This window comes from Anarhichas minor, unplaced genomic scaffold (genome assembly GCF_050575085.1).
Source record: "Anarhichas minor isolate MPS153535 unplaced genomic scaffold, ASM5057508v1 ptg000067l, whole genome shotgun sequence".
NCBI classification, from domain to species: domain Eukaryota; kingdom Metazoa; phylum Chordata; class Actinopteri; order Perciformes; family Anarhichadidae; genus Anarhichas; species Anarhichas minor.
The window spans coordinates 463,713-486,145 of NW_027466513.1; the positions used below are offsets into that span (position 1 = coordinate 463,713).

A 22,433-nucleotide genomic window follows, 5' to 3' on the forward strand; every position below is an offset into this window, starting at 1 on the left:
TACCAGTCAACAGTGAAAGTGTGAGAGCAAACACACTTTTTTCAAAGGGGAGATGTTGCTGTCTTGCATCATGCATGTTTGCCTGCGATGATATAATCTTCTTTTATTCTTTCTCGTAGTGTATTTCATAAGATTAGGCATACTGAAGAGAGGGGATTATCTCATTTATTTTAGTCTTTGCTGAAATATCATCATGCAGTCTCATGAAAAAGGCATTAGAGCTCAAAGAAAAGCTTAAAATTGCACTTTATGTAACACATTCCAGCAGTGTTTCCTCATTGTCGTCAAAAATACTGCAGCGCACTCTGCCTTAATCCTTGACAATAGTGCATTTATTTCCTGTATTTGTCTTCAGGGTGGCAGGGAGGCGTGGGTTTGATTGAAGAGAAAGCGAAGGAGATTCTGGGCCGGTCACCAGTCTGTCACAGGGCTGATTCCACATTTTAAATCACATGAGGATGAATTATACTCCAGGCTACTCTTTGAAATCATAATAGGAAGCAGAAACAGCCTTGGCCAAGTATATGTTTGACTCCAGTTTCCATTGATTCTCTGTGTTCTTACACACAGTGCCGAGAACAAATGATGCACGCAGACACACGGCTAAAACAAGGACAACAAAGCAAAGCATAAGAATTTAGTCTGTGGAAGAGAAAACAAAATACTGCAAGGAAACCCACACAAACATAGGGACAACATGGAAACTCCACACAAAGTCAGGATGATGTATTAAAGGGATGAACAGGAGGGGATAGGATGGGATCTGGGGGCATGTTGGAAGATCAATCCACTTTATATTGCCACTACTTTTACAACAATAGTAATTTGTAGAAGGAAACTCACTGTGATGGGGACCACACTGAAACAAAAAAAAGAAACAATGCTGCAACTTGACATTTTTTGTGATGATCTTGAACAAGTTCTGCCACTGAAAGATTAACAATTATGCAGCACGGTGTCATTAACACCCTATCACCGAAGGGTGACACATCCTCGCCACAATGGAATCAAGTGTCGCTCTTTTTAACTGGAGAGTTATAATGAGCAAGGCTTGGCCTGAACACAGTGAATAATGCATTATGGAGAGAGACAGACGTGAGATGGAAGGCGGTACTTGAAATAATATCAGATGATGGCAGAATGCCGTAGACAATGGTTCATTTAGGATTGTTTTGATTAATTCAATAAATATGATTATTTGAGCATTTCATTCATTTAGTCTTTCTTTGATGTCATGAAATTAAAGCATCATTCATATGCCCCCCGAGGCTGTATTACGTGTTTTTGCTTTTACAGTCTGTTCATACAATCCCATGGTCCAGTGTACACAACCTTTTTCAGATTCATCAAAGAAACCAAGCACAAATACGCACACCAGCAGATCATACATTTTTGTTTTGTAACTGCCATATTGTTTATTTTGAAATCAAAAGTGTATTTTTGACATGAGTTTAAGGGGTTTCAGTAAATAAAAATACATTTTCATGCACCTAAACTGATAAAGTTCTCACCTGAGCATCTGTAATTCATCAACACATTCTGCAGACTGACTTCTGCTGCAGGTTCTGTAGATTGCTTTATAACAGATCCTGAAGCTCAACACTCTTGTGATCCCATAGTATGTACAGGTTTTATGATTATGCTGTTGACTGATTGATGCGTTTGATTAATTCATACTACTGATGTTTTCATTCTTTACAATTACAATTATGTTCAAGATTATATAATTGTATATGACCATATTCTTTATTGCTGTTTGTTACCTTTTTAAAAAGAATTGCTTTGTTTTATGATCTTAACTCTGTACACCTCTAAAACAAGGCTGCTGTTCCCATGTGTTCTATCTGAGTGTAAAAAGTTTAAATAATTTAAGTGCATAGGCTATATTTATTTCTATACTAGTTGTGTTTCTGAAAATGCAATGGAATGTAACACCTGTACCACATGTCACCACCTACTACCAGAAGTTGAGCTGAAACAGTGGAAAATGGCTCCTTTATGTCACATAATATGACAATGTTAGTTTTAGGAGCATTGCTCAAAATTGCTAATTTCTGCCATTATATCTTGTAAAATATATATAATTGTGCACTGAGTTTTCGACTGGTAATTTTCCGGAAAGATCGAGTATAAATCTAGTAAACAGTTGAACCTGCAAGTTGCTCATTTAACAGAATTTTGGCAAACTCACCACAGGTGAATGTGATTTTAAACAAAATAACAATATTTTGTACTTCTATTTTAACTTTATTATCCTGATTTACCATGACGTTCATTTTATTTCATTTTATTTCATTTTATTTCATTTTATTTCATTTTATTTCATTTTATTTCATTTTATTTCATTTTATTTCATTTTATTTTATTTTCCACAGAGCACCATGCAGTGAGCACCAACAACAAAACAAACGCTTTTTTCCAGCCGGCTAATTTGATTGGTTCGTAGATATCTCCGAGGTCTCGTCCTAATCTCGCGATACTGCAGATCATTCCCAGTGAGAAGCAGATCCTGAGCGAGCTGTCGTCAGTCGCTGTTGTGGCTGGGAGGCAGCACAGTCAGCCAGTCTCTTCGCTTGAACCTTGATTCAAACCTGAAGGGAAACAGGAGTCTTTTAAACTAACCGACCAACCGAAAACAACTACTTCTGGTGGCTCCTCAACAAACACCGGCTTTTTTCAGGACACCTTTAATCCAGCAGGTAAGATTGCTAACGTTACGTCTCGTTGGCTCCTTTCTGTCCAGCTCAGTGTTGACTCTCTGGAATGCAATACCCCTGTTAGCTTGTATGCTAACGATACATCTGCTTAGTATAAAGTAGCTGTTGGCTGGCTTACTAGCTAGCTTTGGCTAGGTCTTCCTGCCAGCTCTTCACCAAAAATATAAGCGTTTTACGTTATTGTAGCTTTTGTGGCTACGCGACGATGTGATGACAGGCTTTTTTTTTGAATGGACCAGATCAGAAACTGACAAACTTAACTTGTGCCACCCGTTAGCTAACGTCCAGTCCTCTTTGGTTTTAAAAGGCAGTTTTGCTGTTTGTTTTCCAGTAAAGATGAGTTCTCAGCAGTAACTCGTTGCCACAAAATAGCTCCTTTTCATTGCAAGTTTACCCTGATACTAGTGTCTCTTTCTAATGTGCAGTAACTTCTCCAGCCTCAAAGATTCTTCCCCCACCTACAAGCGCCACGCATTACTGCAGCTGTCCTGTTATTAGAGACTAAAGGTAAAAGACCACTTTGTGTAATTGTGCTTCTGGTAATACAGCAATCAGTGGCACTACATGTACTGTTTAGTGGTCCTTGAATATACATCTTAAAGTGTCTTTCCAGACCAGTCCTTTGCAGCCTAATCCCTCTATGTTTGGTAACTACACAGCTGTTAACAGTGTGCATTGTTGAGGATCTGATGTAGACGGCATGAGGCTATTTTCAGGGTACTGACATTGAGTTAACTGACCATATACTCTGTATTCATACTGATGCAAGTTCAAAATGTACTATGAATGTACATAGTAAACTAAAATGTACATACATACCAAAATAAAACGGTACAATTAAAGTAGAAAAATAAAGAAATTAACAAAGTGGAATGTGCTAATGAGGGCGTAACACATTAATGAATTTGTGGGGTTACAATGTTCCAAATTACAAGCAATGAATTATGCATTTTTTATATAGTGATACTGATCCCTTAAGGGCCTTGAACGTACCACTGAACAGTACATTAGTGCCCCTGGATCTCTGATTGCTGTATTACCAGAAGCACAATTACCCAAAGTGGTCTTTTACCTTTAGTCTCTAATAACAGGACAGCTGCAGTAGTGCGTGGCGCTTGCAGGTGGAAATATCGTGGAGAAAAATCTTTGATGATGGAGAAGCATTCTTCTACTTCAGCATTTCTGTACTGCAGTGTTCACAGGCCACATACCATACTCCTCATGTACTATGTTTATTCCCTTTTTTTATAAATGTGATGAAGGCGAAGTGGCTGAACCTTGCAAAGTGTGTGATATCTGAATCTCCTCGTGTGTCCTGAACACAACAAATAAGCTCACGTCTGTACTATCAAATAGCCGGTCGGATGAAAGGAGCGAGTAGAGCGGCTTCGCTTTTATGGCTGATTTAAGGAGATCAAGATTCAAATGGTAGTGATGGATGTTCTGCATCAGGTCTTTCTGCATACAGCTATGATTTACATTTCATATGTCACACTACACCACCGGCTATACAGAGTAGTTTTTTATTACGGTGACTGACTATCGAATACCTTAGATGCTTCACATTTCACTCAAGAGCCAGCTGAAACATGTTTAAATGTTTCACTCATCGCACGCCTACTTCTTTCCTCAGAAATGCCCCAGTGTGTGTGTGTATGTATGCATGTATGTATGCATGTATGTATCTGTGTGTGTATATATATATATGCACATTAATAATTTGACTATACTCAGTTGAGATAAGATAATACACTGAATATGGAAGTTATTATGTGCACGCCATTGACTGATTAGTGATTTTAGCGACACGCGTGAGAGTGTGAACAAGGCAACTCAGACTGTCTTGGCAAAAGTTTTAAAATGTAATAAATTCAGGGGAAAAAACCCTGTTTAGTAAAACTTTCTTTGTGTTCCACATCAAAGCAAAAAAAAGTATTTCGAAAATGATTTCTCATACTGAACTTTTCCCTTTAACCCTTTTCTTTCCTTGGAGAGATGCGGTTTAAGTTTTAGTGAACTTTACTTCAACTTAAATATGATGTGTGATCACCCGGAGACATTACTGCTTCACTTACAATCTATAAATCTACGGCAGGCATTCTGTCAACTTTGGCAACCAACATTGATCCCTGGCAGCCAGCCTGGCAACCATTTCTAAAAGTTGCTGCCGGGTGCTTTCTGGTTTCATTCCATTCTCTGACTCTACACATGAACCAGAAGGCAGCGGAGTGAAGCCGATGCACAGCAGTAGTTTAAAAAATGGAAGACTCACATTTTAAAGGCGGAAGAGAAGATCACTAGTTTTCATGGTATGAATAAGAAATGCGTTTCCAGGTATTTATTTATGTTTAATATTGCTCCTCATATTCCATTGTGCCATCAATATGTTTTCTGCTGGCTGGCACACACTCGTCTCGTCATAATGATGAAATTAATTCAAGTCATTGCAAACAATCTAAATTCTGTCTGGATTCAGCTCTTCACATTTCACATTCTAGTAACAGTGTGTGTGTAGTAATGAGAGGTTTTGCATAAATACTTTTGATTGACTTTACTACTCACACTTTATCACACACTTGGAGCAACACATAAAAGCACAATCTGCAAATATTCACACTCTTAAATTACACACTTTCTACTTCATGCACTGGCGTTGATAGGTTTGTTTATCCATGTGGATAAATATATGATAAATATACAGTCATGTGACATTTACATTGTATGTCACTGGTCACATCATGCCTTTGCTTTTTGTTTCACACTACTGGAGATAATTTGTAGGTTTTTGTTTCGTTAGTTGTTGTTTTTTTACATTAATGTTATTAGATTCATCTAATATGAATATGGTGCTAGTTTTTAAGCAGTATATTTAACCATTGCTTATTTCCTGGTTTGCATCTTTTTAAGCTTGGTTTTGCAGAATTATAGCTTTAGTCTACTTACCGCCTAAAGCTGCTTAAAACTAACTGGTGCACCAGTTGGAACCAGCTGGCTGTTGGGGAAAAAAAACGTCATTAGTGACACTTAATAGAAAGAAGAATGAGAACTTATGTGTATGATTTTAGAGTTTGGTATATGGTTTCATAGTCAGGCAGGGATTCCAGAAGTGTCTTAGGAACAAAACCCTGTCCCAGAGAGTGTGAGTGCTATTGTTGAGAGGGGGGGGGGGGGGGGGGGGGGGGGGGGGAGGCAGATTGCAGCAACACTGACACAGGTTGGCAGCTTGCTAATTAGGAAGTCGGCTAATCAAAGTACAGAGTTGATAAAAAGTGCCAAGAAAGACTGAATTGCATTGGCCTTTATCACTCTGCAAAATATCTACAGTCTGTGAACACTATTGAATAGATAATGCAAGCAAATACTTCAATGGGAAGAGGCGAGATTCTGAATTAGACTTGAAATACCAAGAACAAATTTAGACCCAAACAAAGCGCTTTGAAATCCATAAATCTGAGCACCTGAGCGGAGTAATCCTTAAGTCACTGGTATTGATCAACAACTCCATACGCCCCTCAGATCTATTAAGACTATTTCCTGCTGTGCTACAAAATGTTCCTTTTTCAAAAGTTAGTCTTCCAGCAGATAAAACCCCATGCAGCAGCATGTTTTAAAATCCACTTCTACACTGCAGTTCTGTTCTATATACTCTATTATTGGATTTCACTGTCTATTCTGATACGTTTCTATGTATTGATACACACAGTACTGCTATTTAGTCTTCAGTTTCCTGGATGACTGTGCCTCTGATATTTTGGCGTCATCATTCCATAATACACGTCTGCTTTTTTTTCTCATACAAACCACATGCATGCATGCATTCATATGGATATTCGCAGTCACACAGCCCTATAGATGCAGCTCTGATCTCTGAGCATGTTGCTGTGTTGTTCATAGTTCCTCGCGTCTTTTAACGGCAGCGTCTACTAGCACAGTTTCACCAAATCCTCATGATTCTGTGGTGTTCACATGTCACAGTTGTAGCTTTAAAACCCATACCCCCCCCCCCCCCCCCTTCAGTGTGTCATCTGCAAAAGATATTACATATCCAGTGCTATCTGCTGAGTTTGGCAGAGTGCAGTTTTGTGTCGCCGTGCTCTGATTTATATTGTTGATGTAAGTCCTTCCGAAGCCATTTCAATCTGTTGTCTGATGAGTGCCCTTAATCATCACATTTCACCAGGCGCCATGAAACAGTCAAGTGTCCTTGTGGCTGAAGTTCTCTTGTCTCGATTCAAATGCGTTGTCCGTTTTTAAGAAATTGAGGCGCACCGAAAGCTGTGAAATGGTGTGTTTTTATACTGAACTCCACTCATTCTGGTCCCCTTTTCTGTAGCACTCTCACTGCAGAGTGGGAGCAAAGTAGAAGCCATGCAACTTGTACCTGAGACCTGCTCTCTGAATCAGCCAGCTGCCTGTAAACCAATATCATTATTCTGCTGTTAGGCCTGAGCTTTTTGCCAAGTCTTAACATGTCTGTCTCAACAAGAACCAACAGCATAAAGATTTTATCTTCAGCCAGATGATGCTTCCAATGTAGTAAATCATATTTTGTTCTTGGCTCTAAAGCAGCTACCAGTGTGATGCGATTCCAGCTAATATAGGACATTTCTTCCTCCTTATTATGTTAGTTTCTGGATATTTCTAAAAGTTTCATTTTCTTTATATTATAATCAACTAATTATACATTTGTAATGATGGAAAAACAAATCCAATGTAACATTTATTTTCATCCGTGTTCACAGGACCTCATTGTGTCGTGTGTTTATCATATTAATGAAGTTTTAAAGGAAAGGTCTCTGTGAGGCTTTCCCATCTGTTTTCTACCAGCAGCCCGAAAAGAGATAAGGCTGCCAAATTATAAGACATTAGAATATCTATCAATATACTTGTTTTTTTTATTGTTCTGTGGTGTCCTCAGCATTCAGTTTGCGAGCCTTAGATCTGCTTGCCTGCTGCCTCTCACTGACTAAATAATCGTAACTAAAACAGCTTTTTCGTTGTTCCAGGTTTGTAATTATGTGATGGGAGAGGTTTACATAGGGTCGGTAAAAACACAAGTCACGAGACAATGACGATTCCTCAGCCAGCACAGAGTTTATAGTGTTTCTACCAAAGTAGCCTACACTGTAATATCGGTGTGATGAAGTACCGAGACCTCATTCACAGGATTAGCCAAAAAGCAGAAAATGGCCTATATACTATATTTCCTGATATTACTTTATGATATGAATCACATCTTTTCAATTTAAGACTTGATCCATATTGCCCTCTCCTCGTGGCAGAAGAGAGATGATCAGATGTGGGTTGTTTGTGACCAAGCTGGCAGCTGACAGCTCCACTGTTGATTCTCCCTTTTCTTGCTGAAGTTGACAAGAAAATCCTCTTTAAATGATCCATTTCTTTCCCGCTCCTCACCACCTCACCTCCCACCATCGAGCATGGAAGCAGTCCAACCTGCCGTCTTGTGTATGCTGGTCCTTTGAGACCCTTTATTGCTGGGATCCACTTGAATAGCCAGCTGAGTGGATGTTGGATATTGATAAAACAGCCTAGGCTTTATCTCCACTTTACACCAAGGACCTTTTTTTGATTTGTTTCTTCTTCTTCTCAGCAGGGAGCTGACCCATCTGGGACTCTTTAGTCCTCCTCCACACCCGTGGAGGACGTTTCACAATTTCTTTGAATAGCTGCAGCTAGACATATTCTGCAGAGATTTTGTGAAAATCAGAGAATTGTAAAAGCATGAATAATATTTGATCATTCTATTTCATCTATAACATCATAATTTTAGAGATATATATATATATAGCTAATATAGTTCAGAATCAGCATACATGTAGGGGTAAAATGCATATATAAATCATTGAAATTAAATTCCAAAGTAAGATTTAAAAACAAGTGTCATATGATGGTTGTTTTACTCTCTTTCCATACAGTTAAAATACAAAGTGCCTGATGTTTTCTCTCTCATTGGGCACTAAACCACTCCCCACTCCAACCTGCTCTGTGTCAACTTCCCCTTTCTCTCCACATAGGTGCTTCCATTGAAAATAAAGTGCTGTTTTAAATGCTTGCCATGCACATCTTTAATGTGTTGAGGAAACAAAGGTTCACAGCACAAATAGGAAACTGAAGTGAAAAAGAATGTCACTTGTATTTGTTGCTTGGTTTTCCATCAGGATAGCACCTATTTCAAAGAATAGTTGCTGGCACCGAGCTGTTACACCATCTTCCCTCAGCCTAAATGTCATTGATGCGTCTTCTACCCACAGGATGTCATTTTCTGCCCCACTGCTGTAGCTGCTTGAGCTTGCTCATGCTGAGACTTTAGTCTCTAATGCAGTGAAAAGCCAGGTTGTCCTTCTGCTTAATGACAGACTAACGAACAAAGGGCCGCTCTGTCTCGGCTGCATGCATGACACTTCCCGAACCTCTGTCTTCTCTATAAAGTTCATGAGGAATTCAACATTATACACTTATGGATCAGGTGACGTTTCGATGGTATTATGCAGGGACCAGACTTATACTTTGTGTTTTGGAGATGATCATGAGCAATTCAAAAAAAGGGTGCCCAACGCTCATTTTTGTTCCCTACTCCCTACATCTGGCTTGTCAGGTGATTATCTAGCTGATGTCACGTAGCCTGGTCTCAATCATTGGATTGCAGATGTTCATAATATAGTGCCGACCTCTGTATTGATGTGTCAGTGTTTGAAGATGGATATTTTTTCTTTTGTTGCTTGACGGTGGTTTAGAGACATTGTCATGCAACCTCTCCCAGATTGTCTTTATGTTGTTGCTCTATGATTGCCATCTACATTTGACGATTGACTTTACACATTTTATAAACTGACTTATGTTGTTGAAAGTTTGTGGCGCTGTTGTTAGCATTGTCAAAGCAATCATGGTTTGAAAGTTAGTTCGACTTTAAACTTCTCGAAGGACGAGAACGCTCACAGCTCAACAAGCGCTTCATAATGACTGCCTTTGTTTTGCAGCCTTCATTCTGTGTTAATTCTTGGCAGTGGGTTGAGGGGGTTGGATGAGTCAGGGCTCGCTGTGGGACACTGCTGTTGTAAACCGTTGCCCTGTGACCCTCGTAGAACAGCCGACCACGGCCGTCTTCAAAGGCACCACGCAGACAGCTTATGTCTGCATACTTTGGACTCATAACCCCCCCCCCCCCCCCCCCCCCCCCCCCAAGTTACGTTCCTCTATACTAAATACCAACCCGCCCCCCTATAACAAAAGAGTTGCCCCCAGGCATGCAGACAGATATGGACCTACACTCCAGTCTCATTTTTTACAATACTTTTTGGGCTTTCAGTGAGCAAGTCTTTCAGAAAAAATAACGTGTCCAACACTGATTTTGTATTGTGGATTAAGAGCCGGTAGGTCCAAGGAACTGTACCACTCTACGGGGAGCGAGATCCTCTGATTGGCTGGCTCATGATCATGTGTGATCTTGTGCCTTTGCCGTCTGTCAGTGTCGGTACCCAAACCCAAGAACCCCTTCATACACGTTGGGTTAGCCGCACATTCAAGCCAATAATGTAGCGCCGTTCTTCCCGGCCACAACTGTCTCTTGCAGCGGCCTGAATTGTCTATTCAATGGCAGTAAATAGAGATGCCACCGGGTTGTCTCGCAGCTTGTGTTCTGTGCAACCAAAGTTAATAACACGTCTTGTGTTACACTGACAAGCTGAATGCTTCCCACTTCATTCGTTTTTTTTTTAACTCACTGCAGACTTCCTGTGTCACTCACTTGTTCAAAGAATTGTAGTCAATAATGGAATTGAGGTTTATAAAAACTTAGTTTGGCAATAGCTGCGCAAGAAGCTTGTTTGTCTACTACTCCTGTCTTGGTGTTTGTGCAAATAGTGTTTTTTTTTCTGCTACTTGTATTCATTATGCATCGTCAGATTTCCAGTCTTATTCTCAAAATCGTGGCCATAGTGACTGTGAGTCATGCTGTGGACTCACCACCTCTGCTGTCGAGATTTTTTTTTGCTCTGGCAAAAAAAACAGAAGTATCTGGGCAGCTTCAGTGATATCATTTAACACTCATCTCTTGGTCCGTCTGACAGTAAGCACAGGAAGTAGGCCTCAGATGAGCTCATTTAAGGAACTGCATAGCGATCTACTTCAAGGACAACTTGCCAGTTAGTCAACACAGTTGTGCAAAGTTAGCATGACCCATATTTCAATTTCTATTTTCCATCAATGCCAAAAAGAGAAAAACTAAGTAAGGTCTTCACATAAAAGAGTACTGGCAACATAGTATTTTACTTGACTAAATAATAATTCAAAGTGCTCTGTGGTTTCAGATGGCTCGTGTTTAGATCACTGAATAGGAATGTATTAAGTCATTTGCTTTATTTATGTATGCACTGATTGCATAATGCTCATAAGCCACAATCAAATTAGATCAAAATATCACCAGGAACATTTCTGCTTTATTGAATAGGTGGATAGCTTGGAGAGAGAGAATGACATCCTGCAAAGGACCCTGGAATCGAACCTGGGCCGCTGCAGAAAGGACTTCTAAATATCATATATATATATATATATATATATATATATATATATATATATAAAATGCCAAACAGTCTCCGGTTCCTGAATCTCATATGTGACGCTTTTTCTTTGTCTTATATGAAAGGAAATACTTGACTGTTGGACAGACAATTAAAACAGTTATGATGGGTATACCTTTAATTCATTTTTTTTGGTTCTTTGTCAAAGAAGGAAAGTAGCTGGCCAGACTAATAACTTATGCCTACAAATCACAATATATGGTTTTATATGAAGGAGTTCTTCTCCATCCAGTTTGATAATTGAAGCGCTTAGTGCATGAAACTTGTCTCTGGGCTGCCATTTGAGCCGTCCACTCTTATTACCCAGTGCAGCTAAGTGATGTCTTAGTTAATTGTTGTAATAGCCATCTTTACAACTCGACACCCTCCAAAATTGCAAAACTGGGGGACTGCTGAAGCTCTCTCATCTTCCCTTAACTTCCACAACCCTCCTCTGCTTCGCCTCCGTGACATTCACACTTGATTAGGCTTGCAAATGAAGTTTTCCTTCTTTTGAGGTAGGAGGCGCGACCTTGGCCCCAGAGACCTGTTAAGTCTTTATTGGATTGGCCGGACATATTAAGCTGGGAGGCTGTCCCAGCTGTGTTTCTGCTCCAGCGTCATCAGCACTCTTGTTTCAGCTTCTCTTCTGTCGCCTCGTGTCTGGACTCTTGGAAGCATCTAATGACTTGAGATAAAGATGAACTACTTGTGGTCAAAAGAGACCCCATTTGTGGGTTGATTTGCTGTAAAACTGCCCAATCTTTTCAGCCTCTTCACTTCGAATAGCTTACTGGAACAACTAAATATATCAAAGCCTCCATTAAAGTTATTAATTACACCTGTGCTTGTACTTGTATTAAATGCCCACACTGAGAAAGGCCTGTTTTTTTACCGTAAGGCTTGTAAAAAGAACTTTGATATAGATTGCTCGTGTTATCCAACATTTCCAGTAGTCTTTTTAATAACAAAGAGTTACCTTTCTCAAAGTAGACATTTTTTCTCAGTTACTGATAACATTAACAATGGCTCTGTTCTTAGGATGTTTTTCATGATTTAATGTTCATTTTTGAAATGATCTTAGTTGTTGTTGTGCCACCGTACGGATCTATCTGCATCGTGTCTTGTTAATTATGGCGTTGAGCTAAAAACATAGCCCACACTCAAAAGCATTTCACTTCCTTTTGATGCACCAGAACAGAGTAAATGTGTGTAATCTGTCAGAAATGTGCTCCTGCTTCCCCCAACAGTCAAGAGACATGTTGGGCAGGTGAACTGGAAGCACTGAAATAACTATAGATGCCCTTTGCAAGAGTCAACGCTTTTGCATTCAGTGAGTTATTAAAGTGTTATTCTGCTTGTAAGTCTCAGCAGAGTGCCAGACGACGAAGATGTAAAAGTGCCTTTTTGTTCTCAAAGTTTTGAACAGGCTTTAGTCGATCAGGCAAACGCAAAGAGACTGCCTTCAAAAAAAGGTTCTACATTTCTTCTCCATCAGAATTTGGATGACTGAGATCGATTTTAGAATTCCTCTTTTGATTGGTCAAAAGCAAATTGTATTTTATTTTTTTACAGCTAATTTTAAATTTGCTTCAGATTAGTGGTTGTTACAATAAACCCAACACTCGGTCACTTGTAATGTTTTGGCCAAGCCACACGTATACAGACTCCTTCAGATGTCCCTCTTCCACCAGTGATCCCCTGTTAGTGAATGTGAGCGTCGAGCCAGCAGTATGAGCTGTTCATGACCATTTATTTTTGCACGAGAGTTTAATGATCCCCCTTTTTTTCTTTTTACATCTGCCTTCTCATTATAAAGTCTATAAGCCGCGGGAATGCTGCCTGCAGAAAAGGGAGTGAGTGTGCTGCTGCCGTCTCTGCAGAGCTCCACATATGAAGAAGTGCAGCTGAATAAATAGTCTTTGCTGTACCATCACAGCTCAGGCTTGTCTCCTCTCTCTGCTTCTTACTGTAAACCCGATCCCATGCCTGAGTAGCACATTAGCCATTCAGCTCAGCTCTGACGGCCCTGTTGGCGATGGCGAATTAGATTTACCATCGCTATCTCAAAGTCATATCTTCAACCCCCTTTATCCATCTAATATAAAACAGACACTGTGATTATACAACCGGGGAAAGAGCCTTGCTTGTGCTGGACAGGGAAACGGGGAAGGCTACTGCGCATATAGATGAAAAAATGAGTTTCTTTAGTTGTTCAGGGTTTTGTTTACTCTATAGGCAGGCTACAGTCATTTGAGATTTCCCCGTGAACTGTAGTTTTTCCTAATTACTGACAGGTTTAGTGTTGACTTATAACCTATAAAATCCAATGCATTGCATTGTGGGATTGTTGATAGATGGTAGTTTTTTTTTTTCTTCCATTGTGGGAATTCTTGAGGGCACTATATTAAATATAAGCATAAATATCACACTTTGAATTTGGCCACTCAAATAAGATGGCGGAGGGTAAATATAGTGCATTGTACACCGTGTGTGCAGGGAATTAATGCTACAACACCACCTGTGGCCTTTAAAGTGGACCAGGATATTATCAAGCCACTCCTTTTTTTTATTACATTTTTTAAATATTTCTTTGAACAGTTTAACTGATAGGTAAAAATTGTAAACAGCGCTAACTGGATCGCGTCTCAAAAATTCATGTGTATACTTGCATTAAAGCTAGCTGACCATGGTGTTGACATACATACAGAGAGAGAGAGAGAGAGACTTCTTCAGACACTCCACTTCTGAAATGCTTCCAGTGGACATTTGGACCGTGTCAGAAGTGTTACAGCCAAGCCACACGGACGTTCTGGGTTACAAACGGAGTAACAATCTGTTAAACGGTGTCAAGGGATTGGCGTGGCCTTGTTATACAATCTGTAGAAGTAGTTATTGGTCTTCGGTAACCCTGCTGAATGAAGCGCAGACGAGGTCGCGTACCTCTCCCATTGTCAGACATGTTCCTCCTTGTTGCTGGATTTCTGTTGAATTCTTCCGTTTGGTGAGCACTTACATATCGAATCTCACAACAGACTCTTGGTTATCTCCGCTGTGACTCTTTAAGGTCTCGGCTTTTTCTTTCTCATATTGAATATGGAAGTCTGATGTGGTTTAACTAAAGATTAAATTAAAGCTTCAAGGGCAACAGCCTGTTTAGTTCTGTGACAGAAGGAAGGTCGCATCGAGCACAATCTAATCTCTTTGCAAAGTGGTTCATTTTCTCAGTGCCGTTATTAAATCAACATGTTTGTCTATGAGTCACACCAAGAAGAAAAAAAACACGTCATGTCTTCAAATCTTTCAGCGGGAACCTGCTGTTTCTGTGATTATTCCTGCAAACACCGCTGGTGATCAAATCATTTCATGATTTCAAGATCTGGGGGCGACCAGGGCTAAGTGGAGAGCAGGGCCGTCCTTTTAATCAGAGGATCGGCGGTTCGATCCCCGGCTCCGCTAGTCGCATGTCGATGTGTCCTTGAGCAAGACACTTAACCCCCAAAAGCGTCTGCTAAATGATTGTAATGTAATGTAATGAGGAACATGACCTCCATTTCGGCTAAAGAGAATTTGTCGAAACGCTTCCACCCCCTGATAAGAAATCCCAAAAAATATTTCTGGTCTGCTTCCTGCCCCTGTCCCCTTCCTTCCGTCTCCGCGCCCTCATTACTGCCCAGCAGAAGACAGACCGGAAACGTCTGTACATTTGGGTCTCGTTATCCACAGATGCTTCCTTTTCGACACAGAGTAAAGAAGCCGTTACAGCACTGGCATCACTTATTAATGCTGTAAATGTGGTCTGCATTTGGACAACACTGGAAGAGAGACAACGGCCTTACTTGAGTGTCCTTGTTATGATAAATGACCGGAAACATTATGGTGTCCCACTTTCCTCTTTCTTCTATTTCTGTCTCAGTCAGAAGTCTTGACATTTTACGAGCGAGTCTCTCTGATTGAGGCATAATGATAAATGCATATGCAGAACGAGTAACCTCTGCCACCCCCCTCTCTCAGGAGCCCTTTGTTCCCCCGTCTTTATTTCCTCATTCCGTCATATCTGCAGGAGATTGAGCGATATATATACCATCAAAGCTTTTTACGAGGCTTCCCACTCTCTTCCAAAATCCTTTTGATATCCGACAGCGCGAGCTGCTTAATATTCCAAACTAGTCGGTGGCCTTTTCAGAGAACTAACAAGGTTCTGAAGATGCAAGTCTTGTCTTCGTGTGAAAGGCAGCTGGGGCACAGCCCTCTGCTTTTCCCAAAAACACACCGAGGTGTCTGTGCTACCAACAAGCTTCAGAGCCGTTGGTCAGATACACGGATGCCGGACATGTTCTCCTGTCAGCTGACTTTCTGTACTTGTTCTGCAAGAGTGCCCGTCCACGGACATGTTTTCCTGCACTCCAGGTTTGACCATCTTATTTTTATTGTTTTATTTTGGGTGGTTGTGGCAGTCAGGAAATCCTAGTTTGTGTTTGTTTTGATTCATTAAAAAAAATGTAATATTTGGTTTGAACAGACCTATTCCATTTTAGAGCTGAAATATGAAGTAAATACTCGATTAGAGGATCAACAGGAAAGTAATTGGCAGCTATTTTTATATTTCATAAATCGTTTCAGATCATTTTCATTTGAAAATATCTCTCATTCACCGGTCCCAGATACTAGAATTTGAAGAATTGCTGCGTTTTTTTTTTTCCGTTTTATACTTTTGTAAAAGAAAAACAAAACAAAAGCAGAAGACGTTATCTTGGGCTTTTAGAAAATTGTGATCACATGATTGACATTTTGTGGACGAAAACAATGAATCGCTTATGCATGAAAATAATCAGATTAATCGGTATTACAAATAATCATCAGCAGACCTCCGTTTAACCAAGCACACGATGAACTCAACTCCAGGCCAGACGCACAATGAAATATCTGGTGAATGAAGACTGAAGTGAGCTCTACTTTGGTGGATGTCAGACTGCACCCAGCGTCTCTTTTCTGAGCGCTCCGCCTTTTTGGTGCGGCGGCATTTCTGCCAGAAAAAGACACGATGTGGACACAGGCCCTGAGTTTACAATTTCAGCTTTTGCATATTTAATGAGATGATTTATTGCTGTTGCTAAAGGTTGTTGTGTATGTGTTTATTTATTTGCTACTTCTGTGACTTATCGCTGGAATCCGACGGTAGAGTCTTTCCGGCGGCAGCGTTCGCCTTCGAGCATGAAAGCAGAGTTCACTACAGAGAGCGCCACAGAGTCTTGACAGGCACCAAGGGTATTTACTCGGCTTCCGAAAACTTCCAAACTCCTATTTACTTTCATCTTGGCTTCCTCTTGCAAGCTTGCCTTTGCCGCCTCCCACTCCCAAGTATTATCCTTTCATCCTGTTTCTTCACTTCAGAGTTGGAGTGCAAAAGCAGGAGTGGCTCTCAGAGATACTTCAGTTCTCAAGTTTCTCTCTTTTTCTTCTTCTTTTTTTTGCATATTGACTCCACCACCTCCCTCCCCAGAACCTGTTTGTGCTTCTTGCCTCATCCTTTAACTGTGGCACTCCAACGCTGACGTTACCGCGATCTAATGACCGAATGCAAGAAGTAGCTTAGACTGTATGTTTACGTAAAGGGTATAACTAACTCGTGAAGTGTGGAAGTATGTCGTCTTTCTTTTAGGGACTTCACACATGGAAAGCAGACTGTGCATGGGAAAGAAGAGGGCAAACTGTGGGAGAACAGCTGCACCCAATCTGGGCACAAAAAAGGGAGCGACAGAGCCCCCAAATATATGCAAAGCACCACTAAATAACATCAGAATTTACTGTCTATATCCCTGAACACTTGTGACAACCACAACGCATCTCCCAGCGTGTGACGCAGGCCCACTGAAGCCCTCATTGTTCGCTAAATCCAGTGTGAAAATTACCCTAATGTTTTGAGAGTTGGGAGAGGTTGGCATGAAGCCAGAGCTTTTAGAGAATATGCCCCCCCCCCCCCCCCCCCCAGTTTGTGGCTTTTTTTGCGGGGTGAATTAAAGATCTTTATTTTTGGTCTATGCATATTTCTTTGATTTAAATAGACTAGTTTAAATATAGAAACATTGTATTCTTTCATTGCAGTTCATAAAGTATTCTAGATATATTCCAGATTGTCTCATTTTTATTCTGCTTCTGACAGCTTCATTATGAATATGTAATGAGCAAGAGTTTCATTTCCATTTTCAAGAGTGTATGTTTAACCTTCGGTATAGAACACGCGTAATATAAAATAGCCTTAAAGCGACACGTTATCTTTTTGTCATCTTTCAAACGACAGATCGAAACTTTTAAATGTAGCTTTTTGTGTCCATATCGCTTTGCACACACACACACACACACACACACACACACACACACACACACACACACACACCACGCACTGGAATAAAAGCAGTCTATTTATCCTGCAGCTACATTGGCACTGAACTGCAGAAATAAGTTGATAGTTTCATTAAGAGAAAAATTACTTGAGAAAGTTAATTATTTTCATATTGATTTATCGTTTAGTAATGTTAAATGTATTTTTAAACTTTTTACAGACTACACAATTCATTGATTTAAGTGGGAAAATAATCTGAAGATTGATCGATAAAGAAATCTTTATTAATTCCCTCCCGAAGCTCAAATTGAAATAAAATTGTATTGAATCTCAAACACAACGTCTCTGGCTTTGTGTTTGTGGGAACGGGCAGAGTTGATGAAATGTGCGATGAGTTCGCTTCGTCTCTGCAAGCAGACATCTCAATTAATTGAGCTCTTCACTCTGCAGACGTGGAAATGTTGGAAATGTCTTCGGGCATCAGATGGTCAACGATGGCTGGCACCACCGTGGCATCAGTGGTGCGATCAGTCAGCGTTTGGGCGGCCATCGACATCCCCGGAGAGAATGGGATGTATTATGACGGCCCAACAGATCGGTCTCCATCTCTCTTTTTTTTTTTTTTACCCCGACTACAAGTCTTGATAGAGGGCTGCTTGTGTCAGGATGGCAGCGAGTGAGAAGCGACTAGAATAACTAATGACCTAATATCATCCTCGGTCACGGCGCCGTAAAAGACATATCCTCGGCCTAATGTTCAGAGTGTATTCACAGGAGAGAGCCATAAAGCTGATGTCCGTGATTCATATGCGAGGTGTCAACCCGCTGCTTAAGAAAGGTTGAGTGAATGGGACGATATGTAAAGGCGATGAAAATGGTGTCAGTGCAGTGCTAAGCTTTGAGAGCCACATATAAGCCACCTTGAAGAGGAGCTGGAGTGCTGCTCGGCTTTCATTGCCCTTCATAACGCATCTTTAAGAGGTTGTTTCTTACATTACAGTCTTCAACTTCAATGTTAGAAGTTACGCTTCTGCAGAAAAGATGATCTTTATCAACCAGTCAGACATGATTACAGTTTATTCATTATGAAAGCAAACAGGATTTGTTTCCTGCTGTTGGTATTAGCAGTAGTTTATACCATGGCTACAGGAGGTGATCATCTCTGGTGAAATATTTTAGGGTTTATGTTCCGTTTTTATCAGAACACCTCACGCATTGTCCAGCAACGCCTTTTTGATGTTTACCTCTGTTGTTTTCGGTTTGTTTGTCAGCAGGATTACGGAAATATTACTGGCTAGATTTTCATGAAACTTGGTGGGTCGGGTGTAGTATTGAACACCTGTTTTTGGAGAAGCATTTTCTGAAGATAAAGAATGTTTTAATGAAAAGAAGACCAGACCAAAACATCTTTAAAATGTACCGGCACAATCAAATTAAAATGCAGTAAACCAACAAAAACACATATTCAAGTGTGTTTAAAAGGTATTTAAACTTTGTTTTTAGAATATCTAACTGTATTCTGGTTTTTCTCCGGGACATTGTGGAGCAGAATTGCAAATGAATCGCCTGCTGAGCTAAATCAGACAAATCCAGATGTGTTGTCTCATTATTAATGCAGTTACAAGATGTCTAAACGGTCACCTCTCATTAAATACGTGGAGCTCTGCTGTGAGATGTAGCACCGCTTAATATCACGCTTAGCCATTTCATCAGGTACACCCAGCTAAGAGTAACGACGGGTGTTTCTGTGATTTAGTCTACCCTAAATGGGATGGACAAAATAATACAAACACCTGTCGGTATAATCGGAAAGATTGCATCGTAGATCTTGACACCCCTTAAAATATTAGCTCGTCATTCTTGACTGTATAAATGGATGCATTGCAGTGGCTCAGCGTAGATGCTCCTTTAAGGCAACACTGCAGACAGATGTTCAGAGAGACGAGATATCTGAACTGAAATGTTGTCTCGAAAATGCATAGAGCGGTGCAGGATAAGCTCCAGGAATAATGAGCAGCTCGAGGCTGATGTTTACTCTCATTATCTTCTTCTCGCCATCTGCCTGCAGCACACCTGCCTCAAAACAACATCAGTACGCCCATACAGTAGCCGGGGAATATTGATTAAGACTGCTGACATTTCTACTTCCTTTTCACTCTGTCTGGGTACAACATGTGCCCTCCTTCAGATGAAGGCAGGTTATACACACACACACACACACACACGCACACACACACAGCATAATTATGTCACAAATATCTTTAATCATTTGGTTTCTCAGACCTTTTACAGTACAGATCATATATGTCGATTGTAGCTACAGGGTTTTTCACATGAATTACATAAATTAATTTGCTTCTTTCTTTGCTAATCTGATAACAGACAAATGCTGGAAAGCTGATTTCTCTGCAGATTTGGTAGTTACTTATTCGTAGCAGACAAAGTCTTGTGTGTTAATGGTGGATCGACAGATTAATTACAATGGCTACAAACAAATGCTTTAACTCATTTAACTTATTCCTAATTGGACTGCGTTGTTTTGTAAGATGTTTTGTGTTATTTGTGGCCATCTCTCTCCCTCTCTCTGTATTTACTCTCCACGCATTGTGAGACTGTCGGGGGCAACGACTGAAGCAGCCCAGCTGTTTTTACTTCTACAATATCTAATTTAAGTGCTTGGTCAATGAGCGCATTTCATAAAAAGGTCGATATTCTCTCTTGACGTGGCAATTTAGCACTTTCTTTGGTTTAATAGGCTGTTTCAACAGGGGCCAGAAATACATTGGTGAGATTAATTGCAGAGCAAAGTATCCATGCCACTCTGAGAGCATTTGCTCTGATAGATCGGTTGTACATTAATGACCCTGCTGTCGAAAAAGCCTATAAATTCATCACGGCTCCAATTACGATTATGTACGTGTTTCCCGGTCTTAATTTATAGAGCATCAGTGTGAGAGTCGATGGAGCTTTGGTGTAAGGTTGTAATTAGCCACAGTGAAAAACAGTTTTCTGTTTGCTTCAGAAAAGTTTGTATTGGAAAAGCTGCTTCGTGTTCAGCAGCAATTCATCGTAAACATTTCGGCTGTTCAAAGATTTCATGCGGAGAACGTGGAGCCTGCTTAGACCGAGATGCTCAGATTACTGACATTCTTCTGCATGATTATCTAATCGTTTGTGTGAAAATGTAACCCGTCCACTGCTGTTAACTCTCCCTTAATGCACGCTGGGATAAAGCTGGTCCAAAACCTGCTATCACCACTACGATGGTACTCTGAATAGCAATGTAGCAGATATTTGAAATGAATCCAAATTAAAAGCATACTTTATACATGATTACAAAGAGAAAAGACACTCAAAAATGTAAATAGCATGAACAAAACCGGTGAACGACGATATCCATAAATACGTCAATGTGTAGGTTCATATTCAGACTAACATTCATACAAAATTAAAGACCTGCATGCATGTTTAAGTAACCTTTTTTTTTTTTGTAATGCGTAACTTTAAGCCACATTAACTGAATTCCCCTGTCTCCTCTGTCATGTTTAGGTGCTGAGGAAACCGTAAAAAGCGGAAGAGCAAACTGTGGACAGACTCGGTGGTGAATGTCGGCAGGATGTGCAGCCAGTTGGCCGTTTCTTTGTGAATGGATTAGAGGTCAGTATTATAATATCAGTCCTCGATTCACGGTGATGATCAAGGTCATCATGTCCCAGTTGGTGTGCACAGAATATTTATTCATCCAGTTATATGTTAAAATGTTATTTTGCTCTCGCTAAACCTCTGATTACGACCTCACTTTGGCTATTTTTGTTTTATGACGTACATCTACCTTCAGTATGTGAAATCAAACAACACACTGATTGCACTACAACCTCTCTTGTATGCCAATTTGTGCTCGGCTTTATTACATGGACAAATTAAATCTCACGTTTTCTCCATGCTCTTACATCGACTGTGAAGAGAAGAATAGGGCCCAGTCTTGCCTGTATGATGAAACGATGAAGCATGGCTGTTACTAGACCCCCCTGGCCCTGCATTCCTTCTCTTGTCATCACTGAATCATCTTTGAAAGCATAAGTTAAGAGGGAGCTCTTTGAACTAACTCTGGGTTCATTAGCTTTTATAACACCGGTTAGTGTGTGTCTGCATGAAGGGACACACACACACACACACACACACACACACACACACACACACACACAGCAGTGTTCTCATCTCTCTGGATAATGACGCACCGCTTCACACCACGTCTGAAATATGACACTGCTGTGTCTGGTGGTCAGTGTGTAATAATCATTTGTGTATTTTGAATTCATCAACAACCAGAGGGAACATACAATTGAACCTGTTATTGTTTCTTGGTAAGCACAACTTCTCGTACAATTTGTTTGAAAATCAAGTTATAAAAAGTGATACAAATGTGTAATTGCCTCTAATTGGGAGACACTGGAGTCATTATGTGTTGTTTTTTGAATAGTGCTCAAAGCTGCAGGCTTCGTGTCTACTTCATTAACTGACAAATACAGGAGATGCAGCGTCATTAGAAACCAGTGATATCATGGTGCCCAAGGCTAAAAACAATGAATACACACACATATACATGTCACATATTTCACCAACATTCTCCTTAAAGTCACTCATTTGCTGTAATTAAAAATTCTAAAACATTTTGTACATTTACAAAGTAATCAGAATGCAGGGGACCAAACAGTTGGGGTGCAAAGTGCCGTTTCCTTCCTAACTGCTGGAGTTCACCCAGTCATATTCCTGTTGAAGCACTTCTATACCACGTGC

At 40.3% G+C, this 22,433-nt stretch overlaps 1 protein-coding gene across 3 annotated transcripts in view; it reads left to right on the plus strand.

Annotated features, from left to right (window-relative positions):
* The first annotated feature begins 2,313 nt into the window (after positions 1–2,313).
* The window catches only part of glceb (glucuronic acid epimerase b), a 42,363-nt gene continuing 22,243 nt past the window's right edge, over positions 2,314–22,433 (plus strand). Inside the window, exons 1-3 of one of the 3 annotated variants that reach the window (XM_076078686.1) lie at positions 2,329–2,699; positions 4,813–5,026; positions 21,186–21,293. The gene's annotated coding sequence lies outside the window, so the exon portion shown is untranslated. Of the gene's footprint in view, positions 2,700–4,812; positions 5,027–21,185; positions 21,294–22,433 lie in introns of all 3 variants that reach the window. The other 2 variants (XM_076078688.1, XM_076078685.1) reach the window with 2 other exon arrangements.